The sequence below is a fragment of the Lynx canadensis genome, chromosome C2, assembly GCF_007474595.2.
Source record: "Lynx canadensis isolate LIC74 chromosome C2, mLynCan4.pri.v2, whole genome shotgun sequence".
Classification (NCBI taxonomy): Eukaryota; Metazoa; Chordata; class Mammalia; order Carnivora; family Felidae; genus Lynx; species Lynx canadensis.
In genome coordinates, this window is record NC_044311.2 from 24039877 (window position 1) to 24061605 (window position 21729).

Consider the following 21729-nt stretch of genomic DNA (forward strand, 5'->3'; position numbering starts at 1 on the left):
AGTAGCCAATTATTTCAAATATGAATAAAACCCCAAACTCAAATTTCTGCTTCCCTGTCTTAAAATTTTGTTTAAGTTCTTTCTTTTTCTACTTCCTCTCCTTCTTTCTCCTTGACACCTTTGCAAAGATCATGAATAGTCTTCCTGGCTCACTTGCAAGAAGTCAGTGTGGAGAGTAGATGTGATTTCTTTTTTGCCCTTATTTGTGGATAAAGGAGCCACATGTCTTATAGTGTGATGGCTTACATCATTCTTGTAGTCTTTTGCCATTGCAGGCTGCCATTGTCATGTCCTCAGTGGTTAGTGACAAGGGAATAGGTGAATTCTGAGGTTCTGCTGCTTGTGCTAGACATTGTTCTTAAACTGATACCTGGCAAGGAAGAGGAATTAAGACACGCTTTTTTTCCTCCCTCTTCCTTTAGATTTTATTTAATACCAGAGAAATAGCTGGGCATTGCATTCATTTAAACACCTGCTGATTTTTTTTTTTGAAGGGGACAGGTTATTATGTTATAGAAGCAATTTTACTAGCACAACCGTGTTATAATAAAGTAGATACGTGAATGCTTTTATTTCACATTTTTGAAATTTTTTATTTATTAAACTACATTAATTGAAGAAAACAATTATGTGTTTTCTGTGTATCAGAAGGCCAAATTGCCATTTATGTCTAACCTAAATTTGTAGTCAGGAATTTTTTCCGAAGTACAAAATATAATTTGTATTCAAATGGATTAATTTTTTCCCTTGGATAATCCAAACAAAGACCAATGTATGATTTTGAATCCTATATCTTATTTTAGTAAGCTAAGTAGATATTTGATACTTGCTAATTTATATATATTTGTGGCCTTAATTTAATAGTGAATCTATCAGAGTTTAAATTTAGCAGTTCGTGCATACGATGAAACCACTGCTACGTACCTCTGAAGTTAATTTCTTTCTTTCCAGTTTACAATGCCAGTTTTACACTCCATTTGCTGTCAGTGAAAACGTAGGTGGCAGACACACCACATATTTATCATCACTAAATTCACTATATCATACAGGAAAAGTACATTAATATGCCATACGGAAAATCTAACACACGTAAACAACCACTTAGCATTTTTAAGAACATATCTGACTTATTGATTAGCTTAAATACCTTTAGTAGAGTGAGACACCCACACAGAGTGCATACATTCACTTACTTATCTGAACAAGTGCTTCTTGTGCTGATGAATGAGCAGATCTCGTCTTTATGTATCATGATGAAGATCAAACGTTCGAAAGCTTTCCCCTTTCCATTGGAATCCCTAAATCTTGACACAATTAAATTATTGCCAGGGTTCTTCAGATAAAGTGCACTCTGGAAAACAGCTCTGTAAAACCTTATTATACATTTACATTTACGGTGGGTGTTCTAAGTCTCTTTTCCTGAAGTTTGTGCTGTTGTTATTCTCACTCAATAGTGAGTGGGGTAGGGTTTGAGAACTTTTCTTAATTTCTGTTTTCCCTGGGAACACTGTACCCTTAACTAGTCTCAGTTGGCTTGTGTGTATGTTTTAAAAAATATGTACATTACCTTGTTAGATTTTTTTCTCACTGGAATATTTTATTGAAATTAGGAAATACCAATATATAATATCTAGTTTACGTAGATATGGTCCTAAACCTGAGAAAACAGTAATAAGAAATAATGCAGTTATGAAAAATGGAGGGAGAAATGTATCTAATCTAAAGCATAAGGAGCAAATGAAAGTGTTTTCCTTTTAGTCTTCTGTGAACATTTACATTACATGCATTCCAGGATTAGGAGGGTTTTAAAAGAAAAATGTCTTAGCTCTTTTTTTTTTTTTTTTTTTTTTTTTTTTTTTTGGTGAAACAATACAATAGGAAGTTCTGTGTTTAAAAGTTTTATAGTTTTCTCAGATACTTAGTTTTTCCCTCTGGTTTATATCCTAGTATTTTCTCTCTAAAGCAAAAACAGTATTTAAAATTCCTGCTTCCTTGTAGTACTTTCTAAGACCCTGGATGTTAAACAACTTTGGGTAAGGTTTTTGTTCATGCCCTCTCTGTGGATATCGTGTCCTTATTTCTTCAGTCATTCCTTCTGAACTGGGACTATCTAATAAGGCCAGTCATTCCATTTTTTATTTTAGTTAATTTCCACAGATATATTTATAGACTGTTAGATAGTGTAGAATAATCTTGTCTCTGTTCTTTACTCTGTTTCCCTCCCTTTTGAAGATTTTAAACTGTTATGTTTTCATGGAGAACTGTAAAATGTGAAGCTCTAAATATGCGCTCATTTTCATGCTTTTCTCTCTCATTTCCTACTGTCTTGACTACTTTGTTTCCCACCACAGTGAATATCTGGAACTGAAAGCATCATTTTTTCCCTAACCTCTTGTTGCCAGTCAAATCCAGAACCATTATTGGTTCTTGGCTTCCTTCTCATTACCCTTTACATTCTTTATCTTAGACCTAGGAATTCACCGCCCTCCTGCTTACAACATCATCTCTAATTAGTCAGCATATGGTTTTAGTAGGTTTTGCTCCTGCCAGTTCTATACCATTCCCAAAACCAGCCTTAATCCATTCCTCTACACCCTTATTCCTGGAATACTTCAGAGGACGTTGCTATCCTCAAATCTGTGCTGTATATTGTTACCAGATTAATCTTCCTAAAGCATTGCTTTCACTCTGTCACTCCCCTGCTTATGAACTTTAAGTGGTCCCACTTTGTCTGTAGATTGAAATTTGGAGTCTCTAGCCCCATACTTAAAGTTCTCTCATAAAGTTGTCCTAATTTACCATTTAGCCTTCTCTACTAGTCAGTAACAAAAATTCCCGTATTTCTGTCAAGATGGTTCCAGCGTCCTGAGAATTCCTGCATTTGTACATCCTTCCAAACTTCATAGTATTTTCATTCTCTCCTTTGTGCCCAGTCATCTCTCTCCTATTTTTCTTTTTGCTCATCCAAAGCTTACGTTTTCTGAACTTGCAGCTCATGTCTTGTTTTCTCTGTAAAATCTTCCTGAACAGTATGGTCTACCGTGATCTCCCCCTCTTCTGAACCCCTGTTTTTGTTTGTCGCTTCTCACAAAACACTTTGTTTGGTGTTTTGCTCTCTTGTTTTTAGTTGGATCTAGGCCCTATGTGGATAATTGAATTTTAAGTGTCAAGAGAGCAGGGACCATGTTATATTTCTTTGCATCTCTCTTATGGGCTAAGTACAATTAATTACAAATCTCAGATGATAAATTGATTTTTGCTCACTTATTCCACAAATATTAGCTGATTACCTAACTCAAATACCGTTGATAAAGAGTTAAACATAAGAGGTATGGAATCTGCTTTCATGGACTTTACATTCAAGAAAGGGGAGAGAAATAGTCTGTAGCTAATTTAACAGTGTCCGTTTAAATACAGTTGAGGAATGTGGTTTGCCACTTTTCTGACAAGTGGGAAAAAAAAAAGAAAATCGCCTTTCCCCTCTCCTGTTATTTGTATGTATAATTTTTCTTATTTTAAAAATAAATTTTAATGGAGTTAATTACTCTTGTGAAATCCCAGGTTTTCAAATGGTAAAACCTTGTTTTCTTCTAAATGTACATAATACTGATATACTCTTTAGCTAAATCAAGTAGACAAAATAATAGAATAATTCATACATTTTTGATAATAAATGATAGGAAATTTGTATATCGTTTATGTGGTAATGTAAACTGGTATAAAATAATTAAAAGATAATGAAAATATTAAAATTTTTTTAATGTTTATTTATTTTTGAGAGAGAGAGAGAAAGAGAGAGAGGAGAGGAGAGGAGAGGGAGGGGCAGAGAGAGAGGGAGACACAGAATCCGAAGGAGGCTTTAGGCTCTGAGCTGTCAGTACAGAGCCTGATGGGGGATTGAACCCATGAACTGCAAGATCATGACCCGAGTCGAAGTTGGGCACCCAACCCACTGAGCCACCCAGGCGCCCCAAAAATATTTTTAAAAGGAACATTTCCTAAACTCAAAACTATCAGAACTTCTTAGTTAATATTCTAAAGCTGTCTTTTGTAGGAAAACAAGTTTAAAGCAGAATACATTATTGGACACATTATTATTTTAACTTTAAGTGTTTCTTCCAGTGGCTTGAACAACACCATGTATTTCATAGGTAGGATTGTTTGAGATTCTAGTAACTATAGAAAGTTAATGTTAAAAGAATGGCAAAGTATGCATTGAAACAAAAAATTATTGTATTTGCAAATATAAAATCATAATTGACATAAATGTTATAGTTAGGAACATTATGAATGTAAATATGCCTTCTCTGTTCTCAGTCCTGTAATGCCATTCTTTGTCCAGTGGGAGATGAAGAGTGATGTTGAGACTGCTGTTTAACCTATTATAACAGCTTTAAAAAAATTAAATAGCGTTGATGTAAATATGAGGAGGGAAAAGAGTATTTATCTCCATTAAGTGACATAAAAAGCCACGGTAAGAATAACAGGCGGATGGGTGTGCATTAAGCAGTGAAATCTCTAAATTCAGATGCTAATTATAAGCACAAGGACAATTGCCTCCCACATACTTAACTGTTGTATATTTTCTTTAGTCAAAGTGTAATTCAGAGTTTGTGAAGTGCTGAATATGGCTTTTAGTTTTTCATCCCCCTTAACATACATGTTAAAAAAGAAAAAAAACCAATAGAACCACTTCTGCCGGACTGTGATTTTGGCAGATATAGATAGAATATTAAACCAAATGCTACCAAGATCATTCACGTGATTGCTCTTGGATCGTCTTTATTGAGTGCCTTACCTACTTCCCACTATTAAAAAGCAGATATTTAGTAGTAAAGTTAAAATTATTTAAGTATATTTGAGCACAAATTCCTTGCTGTGGTGTCCCAAGGACTAATTTAAGGCTTAGATTGTGAAAAGATGTATTGGTACTGGCATTAAGAGTATATGTGTTTAGATTATTATCATTTTAAAAATTTATTTTGGTTATGGTCTCTGGCATCGTGTCTTTAAAGTACAATACTGTTTTTTTTCCATTATCTGAGAAAAAGAAATTTCCTCTGCATTTTCTACAGTAAATAGAAAATTTTCACCACTTTCATGGTGGTTTTGTAATGTGTTCATCAGTTGTTGAAAGGGTACAGAGTACGGAAACCCTGTTCTGAGAAGGGAGATTGCTTTTAAGTGTAGAATAGCAGGGAAAATGTTAAGAGTCTTAAATTATTTTTAAAACTTTGTTTTTAGAAATAGAAGTACAAAAAACCTTTTTGTAATTTTGCCACTTTTTTTATTCTTAGGTATGCTTTTTATTTAGCTTTTAGTAACTTGTAATTTAAGATCTCAGTTATTAGGTGTATTTCTGCATTTTATATATCGCTCCCAGATGCTACAGTATTAGTTTTTATCACTGCATATTTTATGAAATGTCAGCCTTCTGTTGGCTGTTCACGCAGCATTGTTAGTGATCAAAGACACAACATAAAGGAGAAGAATCTAAACAGTTGGCTTATCTTTGTCCTTCATTGTGACAAAAATACTATAAAATCACTTTATTATAAAAAGTAAAATAAAGGCATCATCTAACATGCAGTGAAAGGATAAATGTCATTGCTTTTGAGTGAAATAAAATCTTAAATATTTAATATCAAGAAAACCAGTTATAAAGAGAAATAATTTCTTATTTCACAAAGTTTTCCTTGGTGAGGAATGAGGGTAATATGTTGTACGTAATATTATAATACTTTGCTAATTGACAGTGTTATGCCTAGAAGAAGCCACACGGTTTTTTGACAACATAAGAGGTTATTCGGTTTAAACCGAATAATTTTGTTACTCAAAATATATTTTAGAAAAGTGGTTATTATAGTTTTAGTATGTGCATTGTCTAAGTTGTGTGTAATCTGGTTTATTATTTTCTCGAGTTGACTGACTTTGTAGTTTAAAACTTTATTCCACAGATTTAAAAATCCTTTTTTTCTCCGGGTCAGTGATTTCAATATCAAGATAAAAGTATAGAACGGGAAAATATTCTCAAAGCCTGAAAGAAAATCTGTAAGAATAAAAATCTTGAATGATTTTGATCAGCTGTTGTGTATGCCCACCACAGCAGTTGGTTCAATCAATTTTATGTTTTGGGATGGTTTTATTAAAATGAGCTGCTGCTTTCAGTAAATCATTGAGAAAGATGCTGGCTTTATACATGTCTCTTTTTTGGTGGAGGCAGGGCAGTAATAGTTTCTCTTTGCAGCCTTGTAAGTCAGTGAGTCAGTGAGGTTGGGGGCAATCTGTCCACCGTAGGAGTCAGTATGTTTCTGTGTCATCACTGTGGGCCTTTGGAAATAGAAGTAGAATGAGGATTTAGACCAAAACATGATTATTTTACATGCACTTTTATGACTTTTGGCAGAAAGCTGCCATTTCTAAGAAAAATAATTGTCAGCAGGTAATAATGATTTTAGTATCTTTTTATTGTATACAATTTCTCTTTTTACAAATGAGTGAAAGCTTGTTTTCATATGGGAGAATTAGACCTTTGAAAAGCAGTTTGAAAGACAGAGCTGTTGGATACTTGTAATTTAAGGGCCTCCACTTTTTGTCCTGTGGTGCCCGAAACCCTCACCCAAAGTGTGGTCCATAGTTCAAAGGCAGTGGTGTTACCTGAGAGCTTGCTGAAAATGCCGAATATTGGGCTCAATCCCATGCCTACTAAGTCAACATCCGCATTGTTTTTAAGTTTATTTATTTATTTGGAGGTGGGGAGGGACAGAGAGAGAGAGTCTCAAGCAGGCTCCATGCTCAGCACAGAGCCCACCATGGCAGGGCTCAGTCTCGGAAATCATGAGATCGTGACTTGAGCTGAAATCAAAAGTCGGATGCTTAACTGACTGAGCCACCCAGGCACCCCTCAACATCTGCATTTTTATCAAATTTTCATTTGTACGCCCATTAAAATTTGAGAAGCACTACTATATGCTTCTCAGGCAAAGCCTCTCATTTGCTCAGTGTATGTATGTTTTAATCGTGGGATGCTGATAGTGGAGTTGGTCATATGCAGCAGGAGAGTTGGAGGAGGCAGTGTTAAACTCACATCAGAATTGGAGTTGGATCCTGAAGAAGGCAAATATTTAATCTAGATCTCACAGGGATTTAATCTGTAAGTAATTGCAATTAGAATCAGTTGCTACTTTGTATCATATGTGGGATGCCTCTCGTTACCCTACTAATGTTAAGCTGGTGGTTTCTTTTTAAGTGTCTTTATCACAGGCCAGATATTCTGATGTTTTCTCCCACTGACAGTGTAGTTGGCATTTCCAAAGTGTATTCTATGGTGTATTTTCCCCAGGAGATTCTCTAAATAAAAAGAGGTCAAATTTTGGAAAGCATCATGTACTTTCTTCCTATCTAGGAGAATCACAGTATACATTGATTTATATTAAAATATCTGAGAACCTGGTGTAGCTTAATTCAATTTTTCCAAATTAACTTGACCATAGCATTTTTCCCCGTCCCCCCTTTTAAAAAAACTGCCATTAAAAAAAAGAAATGAAAGACTACCATTATTATCTTTTCCTTTAGCATATGCAAACTGGCTTGTCTCCAGTATTTATTCTCCTTGATGAAAATAAGAGATGAGGACAACTTTTGAAATTGTCATGGTGTTGCCACTTCAAACAGACTTTCCAGTATTGTTACTTAAGTGCTAAAGGTACTGATGCAACCCTTGTGTGCTGAAGGGGTTGAATGTGGCAGACATTTTTAGGGCTCGAATAACTGAGAAAGCATCTTTTAGAAAGTGAATGTTAACTAGATCCCAGTCAGATTTGGTGGGTAAATGGAAGGGAGGAAACAGAGCATTCCTAATGTTTGCTAGAATGAGGAAAACCATGAGCAATTGAACAAGTTAAACATTTGAGTTCAAGCAGTAAGAAAAAGTAAGTGGCTGGCTTAAAAAATACTTCTAACTAGGAATAAATTCAGACTTAGAGAAGAGCTGTAGGAGTAGGAAGAGTATATATTCTTTTCCCCAGATTCACCTACTGTTAAGATTTTACTGCATTGGCTTTATCATTCGGATATTTTTCTCTCCCTTCTCCCTCAAATGCCTCCCTCCCAGTTCCCCCGAACCCTTTGAACAGAGATTGCAGAGATTGATGCACCATCCTAAAAGTGTATCAGTGTGTATTTCCTAAGAGTAGGGATATTTTCTTCCATAACTATAGTATAATGAACAGCTTTGGTAAAGTTAACATGGGTATAATATTGTTATGTAACCTACCATCCATATTCCACATTTGTCAAATGACCCAATAATATTTTTATAGCATTTTCCCTCTTCAATAAGAATCCTGTCTAGGATCAGTTATTGCACTTGGTTGTCATGTCTCTTTAGCCTTCTTTAATCTGAAATGGTTCCATAGCCCTTGAGTTTTAGGACACTGACATTTTTTAATAATATGGTCCTTCATTTGTCTATCACTCTTCATTTGGGATTGTCTCCTGTTTCCTCATGATTAGATTCAGGTTGTATATATTCCACCCAGAATACCACGTAGATGATGTTATGTCCTTCTCAGGACATCACATCTGGAGGCATATTGGTGATGGTAATTTTTATCATTTGGTCAGACTGTTGTCAGATTTCTCTACTCTAGAGTTACAGTTTTTTCTCTTGCAACTAATAAGCAGTCTGTGGGGAAACACTTTAAGATCATGCAAATATCCTGCTCCTCATCAAAATTTCTGCCTAGATTTAGCATCTATTGATGACTCTTCCCTGGTACAGTTCTTTCTATAATGGTTACAAACTGCTGATTTTCCAGTTCCAGCCCTCCTTCCAGTCAACATCAGCATTCTGATGAACGCAAAATCTATGCTGATGGACTGACTGATTTACAGTTGACCCTTGAACATTGTGGGTTTAAACTGTGTGGGTCCACTTATATGTGGATTTTTTCCCCATAAATACAGCACAGTGCTGTAAGTGTATTTTCTCTTCCTTCTGATTTTTGTAATATTTTCTTTTCTCTAGCTTAATTTTAAGAATATAGTATATAATACATATACAGAATATGTGTTAATTGATTGTTTATGTTATCAGTAAGGCTCTAGTCAACAGTAGGCTATTGGTAATTAAGTTTTTGGGGAGTCAAAGTTAATATGTGGACTTTTGACTCTGTGGGATGTTGGTGCCCTTGACCCTTGCATTGTTCAAGGGTCAACTATATTTATTCATTCAATCATTTATTCATTCAATCATTTATCATTGGTATGAGCTTATGGATATCTATTCTTTTCAATGCTTTATAATTCACTACTGAGTTATAAATTGTCCAGGTTTGGTTGGTGAAAGTAGATAGAAATGTTGACCGAGAAAAGAGGCTGAGCTAAAATAAAACAAAAGCATTTATATGAGGTCTCAGAATTGCAGTTCAGGGAACACAGATTTGGGCAGCAGCCCAAATAGTGTCTGTCCCTGCACCCTCCAATCCCCACCCCAGAACAAATGTCAAGGGTTTTTAAAGACAAAATGGAATGCTTGTATTTTTTCTTTTAACAAAAAATTTTGATTAATGTTGGCAGCAGAAAATTAATCTTGGCTGAATTTAATTGGTTAAGGCTATCACCAAGCAAAGTTTCTTACTTTAGCAAATTTCAGGCTGAGTCCTTGGAATATTTGCAGTTTGGCCCAGTTCAAAAGTTCGTGGTTCTACCTGGTGAAGACATGCGTAAGGCCCATGTCTTTATTAGGCACTTGGCTCTGTTTAAAAACCCCCTGATGTAAGTGACTCCATTTTATTTTACCTTTTTTTTTTAATGTTTATTTCTTATTTATTTATTGAGAGAGAGAGAGAGAGAGAGAGAGAAAATGAATGAATGTATGTGGGGAAGGGGCGGGGGGGGGGGCAGAGAGAAAATCCCAAGCAGGCTCTGAGTGATGAGCATAGAGCTCCACGTGGGTCTTGAACTCACAAACCATGAGATCATGACCTGAGCTGAAATCAAGAGTTGGATGATGCTTAACTGACTGAGCCACCCAGAGGCCCATATTTTACCTTTTACAGCATTCCCCTGTCACATTATTATCTTAAAAATTTTTTTTGGTTAATGTTTATTTATTTTTGAGAGAGAGACAGTGCGAGTGGGGGAAGGGCAGAAAGAGAGGGAGACACAGAATCCGAAACAGGCTCCGGGCTCTGAGTCGTGAGCACAGAGCCTGATGAGGGGCTTGAACTCACAAACCGTGAGATCATGATCTGAACTGAAGTTGGACGCTTAACTGACTGAGCCACCCAGGCGCCCTACCCATCACATTATTTTTTTAATTTTTAAAAATATTTTTATTTCTGAGCACACAAGCAGGGGAGAGGGGCAGAGAGAGAAAAATCTTAAGCAGGCTCAATATTCAGTGCAGAGTCAGATGTGGGGTTCAATCCCCCCACATGACCTGAGCCAAAATCAAGAGTTGATGCTCAGGGTGCCTGCGTGGCTCATTCAGTTAAGCTCCCAACTCTTGGTTTAAGCTCAGGTCATGATCTCATGGTTCATGAGTTTGAGCCCCATGTCAGGCTCTGCACTGACAGTGTGGAGGCTGCTTGTGAGTCTGTCTCTCTCCCCCTTTTTCTCTGCCCCTCCCTGCCCCCCTCTGCCATAAATAAATAAAAAGAAAGAAAGAAAAGAAACAAAAAGAAAGAAAGGAAAAGAAAGAAAAAGAAGGAAAGAAGAAAGAAAAAGGAAGAAAGAAAAAGAGTTGATGCTCAACAGACTAAGCCACCCAGGTACCCCTCCCCTATCACATTTTTGAGTGCTTTCTTACTTTCCGCCAAAACAGATTGTCACGGAATCTTTATCTTTTCTGTCACAGTTCTGGGCAGCCATTTCTCTGAAGATTCCTGGTTTTAGTGGGGGAATGTTATTAGAGATCAAGATCTGGGCACTATTGTGTGTTGGTTGCTACTGGATGGTGCTCATCTCTATAGGATCTTGGCTTTTAGGCCATGAGGACAGAAAGAGGACAGAGCTAGGAAATAAGGGTTATATATATATGTACACATGTACATTGATGGGTGAATGTATACATACATTCATACTGATAAACATATATTACATACTTTAGGAATCATTAGGTCACACCAGTGTCTCTAATTCTAATCCATCTCCACAGGGTTCTTTCTTGCCTTCCATCTTTCCATATTTGTATGTCTCTTCTTTCATCGTGAGAACATTGGCTTCCGACAGGATCAACACATTAACTTACTTGCGCAGCTCAATAATACATCTGAAATAGTTTCAGAATTGGTTCATTATACCACTACAATGAACAAATCTACCAAAAAGAATTCAAGATTTGTTTGAAGTACTCTCTCCTCACCCCACTGAATTCTGTGAGTATATTTAATCAAATGCTGTACTCCTAATTACTTGCATTACTTCTTTCTTTTTTTATCCCTTAAGGATGGATATAGTATTAATTTGAAATACAGTTTAAGTCACTCATTTTACTTTGCTGTCAGCTTTTGCATATTTTTCGTCTTTATATCATTGCTAATTTAATTATTTTGAATAGGTAGAAAGTGATGATTTACTTTTCTAAAAGGTAAAGTTTTATGAAAAGGTATACTCAGAAAAGTGTCACTTTATTTCCCTCATTCCACCGCATCCTTTGTTAGGTATCCAACGTTACTGTTTTTTAGTTCATCATTCCTTTTATAAAGATAAGCAGATACATTTTCTTATTTTTTTCTTATTTCCTCTTTCTTATGAAACATAGCATAGTATATATGTCCTTTTGCAATTTACTTTTTTCATTTATCTATATCTTTTAAAAATCACTCCATATCACCTTATAGAGATCTTCCTCTTTAATTTTTTGCATACGTTTACTACTTTATTGTGTGTACGTATGTAATGTAGTTTATTCAACCGATCTCTTATACTTGGGCGCTTAAATAATCTCCAGTAGCTTGAAATTGCAAATAATGCGGTAGTGAATAACCTTGTGCCTATGTATTTTCATATTGTTTCAGGTTTATCTTCAGGGTAAATTCCTTGAAGTGGGATTGCTTGCTTTTCAAAGGATAAATGCTTATGTAATTTTATTAGATATATCCCCAGTTCTCCTGTAGCATTTTGCATTTCCACTACTAGTGTATGGGAGTGCCTGTCTTTCTACAGCTTTGCCAACAGAGTAAACTGTAAAACTTTTGAATTTTTCCTGATTTGAAATATGAGAGATGGTGTCTCAGTGTCCATTTAATTTGTTGTGTTCATCTTAGGAGTGGAGTTGAATGTCTTTTTATATGTTTAAGAGCTGCTTTATATGGGATATTTGGTTTTTTCCCCTCAGTTTTGAATGCTCTTTGTAGTGATATCAGCCATTTATATTTATCAGTGATAAGTCTTGCAAAAAAATGTTTTCTCCTCATTTGTCATCTTTCTTTTTCTTTTGCTTGTGTTTTTCTTGTAGTATAAAGGTTTCATATTTGGATTTTAGTTCTAGTAAGGAAGGCTTTTTTTAAATGATTTCCCAGGTTATAGGAGGAATTTAGTGATTCTTTTTTACTTGTATAGTTCCCTTTGTTACATTTAAATCTCTGGTTTATTTGGAGTTGGGTTCAGTGTGAGAAATAGATGGATTTTTTACACCCCCCCCCCCGCAAATGTGTATCCATTTGTTAAAAAGACCATTCTTGTACCAGTGTTTTGTGATATCACCTTTATGATAGCCGAATCTATTTCTGCACTTTCCTACTCTGTTTCATTGGTCTCTCTGACTATTCATGCAGCAATACCACACTGTTCTCATTACAGAGGCTTTGTCGTGTGTTTTAATTTCTGTGGTATTTTTTTTAATTAAAAAATGTTTAATGTGTTTATTATTTATTTTTGAGGGAGACACAGAGTGTGAGTGGGAGAGGGGTTCAGAAAGAAGGGGAGACACAGAATTTGAAGCAGGCTCCGGGCTTCTTGCTGTCAGCACAGAGCCTGTTGTAGGGCTTGAACTCATGAACGGTGAGATCGTGACCTGGGCTGAAGTCACATGCTTAACCGACTGAGCCTCCCAGGTAGCCCAATGTATGTAGTATGTTTTAACAAGGTTTCCCATATATATTTCTTTTCAGTATTTCCTAGACGTTCTTGAATGTTTCATTTCTGCTTGACCTTCAGTATCAAGTTGTCTAGCTCCACAGAAAAGTCAATCATATTTTTGGGGGGCTCAAATTATATTTATAATTTTATGGTGTATTGATATTGAGATGTCCCAATCAGTGACAAAGTATTTATTTTCAGTTGTTCAGGACTACTGTTGTCTCTTTTAAGAGTGTTTATTTTTCTTTATGTGGGTTTTGAACATTTCAATTTATTCTTACTTAATCTTTTTTACTATTTTACTACTGTTTTAAGTGTGGTTTTCTCATCCATTATATATTCTATCTGGTTTTATTTGTGTATGTGAGTGTTACTGATGTTTTCATGTTTATTTTATATCCTGCTCCCTCGGTAAAATCTTTTGTTCTCTAGTTTTGTCATTGATTTTCTAGGATTTTCCAGGTATTCATCAGGATATCTGCAGATAGTTTTAGTTCTTCTTTGCCAGTTGTTCTCCCTACAATCTTTGTCTGTAATAGTTTTGTTTCTTCTTTTCCAATTCTTGTTTTTTATACTTCTAATGGCTTCCTCTAGTCTTATTTTATCGACTAACATGTCCAGAAAAAAAGTAGTAGTGGCCCTAGTGGGTATCCTTGCCTTATTCCTTACCTTAGTGGGCAGAGTAACAGAGCTAGCAGTGGGAGAAAAGATAGATCTGCGCAAGGTAATAATGCACAGTTCGAAATGCTTTACAGGCAGTACGTGTATTGTCATATACGGTTCTCTATAGTATTTCTCTTCCCTTTCATGGCTAAATATTTTGAAGGCGTTGTCTCTACCTTTCACCTTCATTGTTTTACCTTCCATTCTCATCCTTTAAACAGCTCCATTCTGGTTATTCCATTGTTAAAACCAAGGCCGCTGCTGAGACCCCTTTGTTACTCAATCTAATGGATTTATTTTCTCTTTATCTTACTTGCTTGTTTTTCCTCTTAGTGGCTTTCAACATTGCAGACCCTGCCTTCTTCTGAATGTATTTTTTCCCCTTACTTTTTGTTAAATCACATTCTTCTGGTTGTTCTTTTTCAGTCTCCTAGCTCTTTCTTCTCTACTCGGCTTCTGACTGCCTCTTCTTTCTGACATCCTGGGCTGCCTCTTTTAAAATTCTATTCTGTCTTCTTTTTGAACTATGTTAGTTTTCTAAGCAAACATGTGGCCTAAGTTATCATCTATATTACAGCTATTCTGAGACTAACATTCTTTTTTCTGTTTTAAGTTTATTTATTTATTGGGCACCTGGGTGGTTCAGTCGGTTAAGTGTCCGACTTCGGCTCAGGTCATGATCTCAGTTTGTGAGTTCGAGCCGCCTCAGGCTTTGTGCTGACATCTCAGGGCCTAGAGCCTGCTTCGGATTCTGTGTCTCCCTCCCCTCAGCTCCTCCCCTGCTCACACTCTGTCTCTCTCTCAACATAAACAAAGATTAAAAGAAAAGTTTATTTATTTATTTTGAGAAGGAGGGAGAGAGCGAGAGTGAGCAGGGGAGGGGCAGAGAGAGAGGGGGAGAGAGAGAGAGAATCCCAAGCAAGCTTGGCATCAGCGTGGAGCCCAATATAGGGTTTAGACTCATGAACTGTGAGATCATGACCTGAGCTGAAGTCAGACACTTCCCCGACTGAGACACACAGGTACCCACTGAGAGTAAAATTTCTACTCTACATCTGTCTTCTGAGATGGAGATCTACATGTTCACCTGCCAACCTGGTATCAGTGTCCACTTTGGGATGTCAAAGTCACTTCACAGTATAAGTTCTAACCCTCTCCTCAAATGCTCCCAGTTTTAAGTGACCAGTACCGTGCATCTTATTGTATAAAGTAGAAACCTGAGGATCATCCTGATTCTTGTTTGTCACTCATCTTTATCCATTGTATTGTCAGGTTTTGTTGAATTTATGTCTCTACTCCTTCCAGTTTGCTCTAGCCTAAAGGAAAGGTAGACCCTGTCAACCAGAAGAAACGTCATGAGTAAAGAATAGAGATGTTATATTTGGTAGACTACATAAGTAAGATTAGAAGTAAGGTGAAGGATACCACTTGCAGTCATAAGAAATTTGGGTAGTCATTGGGTGAGATGATTAGATTACTTTGCAGGACATAGTAAGTCTGAAAAAAGGAAGGGAAGGGACTGCAGGTGGGAGACTAGTTAGGAAGCTAACAGCTTTAGCAGCTTTGTTAAGAGATACTAAGTGCTTATATTAAAGTATGACACTGGAGAATAAAACGAGACAGATTTGATAGATACCACATTGCTATTCAGTAAAATAGAGCAACAACATGGGACTGAAGATACAAAACAAAATTATCAAACTCTCAAGATTTCCTTAGAAGGCGATGAAGGTGGGGGCACCTGGGTGGCTCAGTCGGTTGAGCGTCCAACTTTGGCTCAGGTCACGATCTCACGGTGTGTGAGTTTGAGTCGCATGTCGGGCTCTGTGCTGACAGCTCAGAGCCTGGAACCTGCTTTGGATTCTGTGTCTCCCTCAAAAATGAATAAACCTTAAAAAAAGTTTAATAAAAAAAAATAAAGAAGGTGATGAAGGGTGGAGTAGTAGAAAGTTTTGGAGAAACATAATGAGTTCTGTGATAAAGTATGCATAAGGTGTTGATACGGACTATCAATCAGGTGGAGAAAAACAGGGAATGATTGGAGATGGTGAGTAGGTTTCTTCTTCAGTGCTCGCTTCATCTGGTAGTATAGTGACTGTCCAGAGCAGTGTCGAGAAGTCATTTGAGGCAGCATCCAACCTATTGGCAATGTGTGTCTACTTTGGCTGATATGTACATGTGAGCATGGTCTAGGTTTTGGAATCCAAGTCAGAACTAGAGACATGGGGACAGAAGATAATGGTTGAAGACAGGAAATTTGAATGAGATGTTAAGCTAACCACCCCCGCCCCCCCCCCCCCCACAAAAGAAATTTCTTTCTTTTTTCCTGAGGAGGGAATCAGCCAAAAGAAACATAGATCTTGAAGAACGCTTATGTTAATTAGGTGGCAGCATCAGAAAAAGGGTCAGACCTGATGGATTTGTTGTTGGGAAAACAATGATAGAAACACGGCAAAGAGAGAATTTTAGGAAGGAGATCCTGGTTATTAGGGCTATAGAGAAATCAAGGAGTGTAAAGACTTGGGAAAGGACATTACATTTGGACCATTGAGAGAACAATTTCAGTAATTCAAAATGGCAAGAGTTCTATGAAAAGGAATTTGTACTTTTATAAAGATAATGTTGAAGAAAAATGTCCCATTTGAAAAGTTAAATAGTCATGTAATGCTAGTACTGTATTTTGCTAGACTTTGAAAAAATTTATAAAGTATGAACTGAGTGATAATTTGAAAAAAACAAACCCATCATGGATTAGAAACTGAATTAGAGATAGGAAATGAGAAAAGTATAGTGAGTCAGGCCCACAAATGAAGTTATAGATGGAAACAGTGGGAATTTTCTGGAAGCATGTGGTAAATAATATGTTCCAGATTTTTGCATGATACTGTGGTCTAGGAAGCAAAATGCCAGTAAGGCAAATGGTAAGAAATAAATGTAGGTATACCGCTGAAGGCTACCCGGCTGAGCAGGGACCTGGCAAAGTCCTCTTAATTTTGGCAACTGCAAAGTGATCCTTTAAGTAAATTGAGCTTTGTTTTGCTAAGAATAATGAGTTGTTATTGGTTTATTCTGATATAGGAAAGAAATAGGATATATTGGAGACATTTTAGGGTATACTTAGAGATATTGGCCCACTCTGACGTGGCCAAAGACTAGCAACTAAAAAGGATTACTTTTTTTAATTTTTTTTAATGTTTATTTATTTTTGAGACAGAGAGAGACAGAGCATGAACGGGGGAGGGTCAGAGAGAGGGAGACACAGAATCCAAAACAGGCTCCAGGCTCTGAGCTGTCAGCACAGAGCCCGACGCGGGGATCGAACTCATGGACTGTGAGATCATGACCTGAGCCGAAGTCGTCCGCTTAACCGACTGAGCCACCCAGGCACCCCTAAAAAGGACATTTTAATTACAGAAGTAATTTGGTCTTAGAATAGAAAGCAATGGAAATGTAACAGATCTGAGAAGGGAGGTGCACTATTCTACTGGTAAGTCTTAGCATTTAATATATCATGTGGTTTTTGTTGGCCACTCCATTAATGAAGACTTAAGCCAACATTCGAGCACACAAAAAGGGAAAGAGATAATCATGGATTAGGGAAAGTGGATGTATTAAATCAAAATCAGAAAGCTTATTTTTGTGTATATCCAGAAAACATTCTGAATTCTCTTATTAAAATTTTATAAAATGTCTGTAGATCCTCTCGGTTCTTTTGACTATTGTATCTGAAAAAAATGACAACTTTGTTTTCTTCCTTTTTACTCATTATGCCTTTTCTTACTGATTTGTTTTACTATTCTGTTTTGAAGTTTTAGTACAGTCTTGAGTAAAAGTGGTAATAGTGGGCATCTGTCTTATTCTTTTTTAAAGGCTAATGCTTCTGATGTGCCACCATTATGTATTATGTTTGCTATAGATTTTTGGGAAGATGCATTTCATTCACTTCATCACTTTAAGGTGGTTTTTTTCTAGCTAAATTTTGTGTTTAATTTTTAAAATCATTAATGCCATTAAATATTACAAAAATATTGTTTTCTGTATAGTTTTACTCTTAGTGGGTTGCATAATATGCAGTATTTTAGTAATAGGAAACTCCCAGTAAACATCATAAACAAAAAGACTGTTAGTCTATTCTTAAAGATATGAGAAGTCATTTTTCTCTTTGATTATCGTAGGTCCGATAGGCTGTGGTACTGATTGCAGCTCTTCAGAAGTCAGCAGGAATGAAATTGAATTGGGGACTGAGAGAGTCAGCTATGAATTTGCAGATGTACTAAAACTTCTTTTTTTTTTTTGACTTTGAGTAACCTTGGTTTCTTTTCCTTGATAATCTCTGATAACTGCAGATTTCATACATAAAAAAGAAAATATTTGTAGTTAGATGCTGGTATGTTATTAATTGGAATGAGTACAGAAAGATTGAGAATGTGGTTTCAATGTTACATGTGACCACAGGTCATTATGTAAAACTTGAAAATGGATTAAATTTCTATTCATCTTTATTCACTACCATCTATGGAATTTTTTAATAGTGCAAACTAGGTGTTATTGAGAAAATATTTTAAATTACCATTTGTATTAATGGGTTATAATTACCTCAATGTGACAATACTCTTCTAAATAGCTTGCAAATAATGAAAGTTAAAAAAAAACACACATTACTTTCCTTTAAAATTTTTTTTTACATTTATTTATTTTTGGTAGAGAGAGACAGAGCACAAGTGGGGGAGGGGCATAGAGAGAAGGAGACACAAAATCCGAAGCAGGCTCCAGGCCCTGAGCTGTCAGCACAGAGCCTGATGCGGGGCTCGAACTCACAAACCGTGAGATCATGACCTGAGGCGAAGTCGGGTGCTTAACCGACTGAGCCACCCAGGTGCCCCAACACATATTACTTTTTAAATAGTTACCTGACTATTTAGATAACTTCTCTTCTCTGGGATATTATCTGTACATTACACTTGAAAAAGATATTCTGGAAAATACCTGATTTTAATCTAATATTAGCAGCTTTTGCATGGTTAATCATTCTCTTGGATAAAAGTTTGTTTTATCCCAAGCTATTGGTGTGTATTGAGATCCTTCTTTGATTTACTAGTTTTGGGTTATTTTGTTGTTGTTGTTGTGTTATTTAGTATAAAAATGACTTGTTTGTCAAAGTGTCTTTTTGAATTTTCACAAAAAGATTTTTTAAATGTGTGAGTTCTGAACCCTTATAAAGGTGTATTACTATAAAGTGCTGTGTTTAACTTGTGTCTTCTGAAGGACATTCTCTCACATTTAATTATATTAAATTAAACATTTCTTATGCTGATTCTTTTTATTTCATTTGTACATTCCAAAAATTATATAAAAATTTCCATACAAATTAATACTAATCATAATTTTCCTTACTAAAATACCATTATGGTCCCTTATTTTACATTAATTATAATATTCTCATGTTTCATGTATCCTGGATAACCGAAGATTTGAGTAAATAATAATAAGGTAAGAACATTTGAAGAAAATTAGACTGTGCTAAGCAGTTTATGACTGACTTTATGGTGAAAGAGGCAGAGAAGTGGGCAGTGGGGTAGTGATGGGAGAGGAGACCTATTTTTCTTGTGTTCTAGTCCATCACAATTTAGAAGAAAGAGACTCAAGATAAATGTGCCTACAATTACAGAGCAGGCCGATACGATTTATCATTTTTTCAGAGTATAATACAGTAGTCACCATAATTTGGTGAATGATCTTCATCTTTGTGTGAAGAAGTCTATTCAGTATCACGAAAACATCTATTATTACACAAAGCATAAATATAATTTCTGTATTGCATTATTAGAGGTTAACAAAGCCCTTTTTTTGGTGTTTGTTTTTGTTTGTTTTGTTTTGCTTAACTCACAGAAACCTCACAAGATTTGTTTGTTACCATTGAGCATGTTACTGTATATATTTAGTATTTACTGTTATACCCCCCACCCCCCAAATGAAGCACACTTTCCTGATGTTTAATCACAGAAATTGATAAAATGAACCCTCACATATGGTAAATTTTGTTTTCTTACATGGGCAAATATTCTGGTTACTGAATATTGTTTTCTTGCCCAAACAAACTCTTCTGGGCATAATTTAAGCTCTGTGGGATAAGTAAAATGGTACTTTAAGTTCTAAAAATCAGAAGTGCTGTTGAGAATTCTGGTTACTAAAAATGCCAGGTAAACTAGACATTTATATATATCTAATTCAGTATACTACTTATAATTGAGTCTTGCTGATACTTGAAGTCCTGAAAAGTTCTAGGATTTTCTGATATACATGGTCCTTAGAGTGTTAGAAATTTGCTTGTTGTGTGTTTAGATTGTATGGTTTTCTAAAAGTATTTAGTATTCTGTGATTATTATTTGTTGTGGTTTAAGAGCTTGTCTCCTTTAATAAGTCAAGTTAATGAGTCATTCATTCCTGCAAAGATACACTGAGGTGATTGTTTTTTATTGAAGAATAATTGACATATAGTACTATTACTTTCAGGTGTACAGTATATTGATTTGATATCTATATGCATTGTGAAATGGTCATCACTAAGTGTAGTTACCACCTGTCACCATACAAAATTGTTACAATGTTAGTAACTGTATTCTCTATGTTGTATATTATATCCCTGTGTCTTTATTGATTTTGTAACTGGAAGACCGTACCTCTTAATCCTCTTCACTTATTTTGCTCATTTCCCCCCTCCTCCATTCCCTGCCCAGCAACCTTCAGTTTCTTTTCTGCATCTGAGTCTGTTTCTGTTTTGTTTGTTCATTAAAAAAAATTTTTTCCACATATACATGAAGTCATATGCTATTTGTGTTTCTCTGTCTGATTTATTTCACTTAGCGTAATACCCTTGAGGTCCATCCATATTGTAAATGGGAAGATTTCATTTTTTCATGACTGAATAATATTGCATTGTGTGTCTGTGTGTCTGTGTGTCTGTGTGTGTGTACATACCACGTCTTCTTTATCCATTTATCTATCCGTGCACATTTAGATTGCGTCCATGTCTTGGTATTGTAAGTAATGCTGCTGTGAACATAGGGGAGCATATGTGTTTTTGAACTAGAATTTTCATTTTCTTTGGGTAAATACCTAGAAGTGGATTTGCTGGATTGTATGGTAGTCCTCTATTTTCAATTTTTTAGAGACCTCCTTACTGTTTTCCATTGTGGCAACACCACTTTACATTCCCACCAGTGGTGCACAAAGTTTCTTTTTTCTCCACATCCTTACCAACACTTGTTACTTCTTTTCCTTTTGAGACTAGCCATTCTGACAGGTGTGAGGTGATGTCTCAATTGTGGTTTTGATTTGCATTTCCCTGATGGTTAGTCATGTTGAGCATCTTTTCATGGGCTTGTTGGCCATCTATGTATGTTCTTTGAAAAAATGTGTATTCTGGTCCTCTGTCCATTTCTAATTGTTTGTTTCTTGATTCTGGGTTTTATAACTTTGTATATTTTGTATGTTGTCCCTTATTGAATATATTACTTGCAAATATCTTCCCCCATTGAGGAGGTTGCCTTTTCATTTTGTTGATGTTTTTCTTCACTATGCAAAAGTTTTTCAGTTTGATATAATCCCATATTTGTTCATTAAAAAAATTTTTTTTGATGTTTTTATTTATTTTTGAGACAGAGCATGAGCGGGGGAGGGGCAGAGAGAGAGGGAGACACAGAATCCGAAGCAGGCTCCAGGCTCTGAGCTGTAAGCACAGAGCCTAACGCGGGGCTCAAACTCATGGACTGTGAGATCATGACCTGAGCTGAAGTCAGACACTCAATCGACTGAGCCACCCAGGCGCCCCAGGCAGGCTATTTATTTTTGCTTTTGTTGTCCTTGCCTGAGGAGACAGATGAAAAATATTGCTAAGGTGACTGTCAAAGAGCTTACTGCCTATGTTTTCTTGTAGAAGTTTTATGGTTTCAGGTGTTACCTTTAAACCGTTTTGAGTTG

At 36.0% G+C, this 21729-nt stretch overlaps 1 protein-coding gene across 6 annotated transcripts in view; it reads left to right on the forward strand.

The window, feature by feature from the left end:
* The window catches only part of TBC1D5 (TBC1 domain family member 5), a 550248-nt gene that overhangs the window by 99256 nt on the left and 429263 nt on the right, over window positions 1–21729 (forward strand). Inside the window, exon 1 of one of the 6 annotated variants that reach the window (XM_030328646.1) lies at window positions 19221–19239. The exons of the other annotated variants lie outside the window; for them this stretch is intronic. The gene's annotated coding sequence lies outside the window, so the exon portion shown is untranslated. Of the gene's footprint in view, window positions 1–19220; window positions 19240–21729 lie in introns of those variants that run through there. 6 annotated transcript variants of the gene reach the window in all.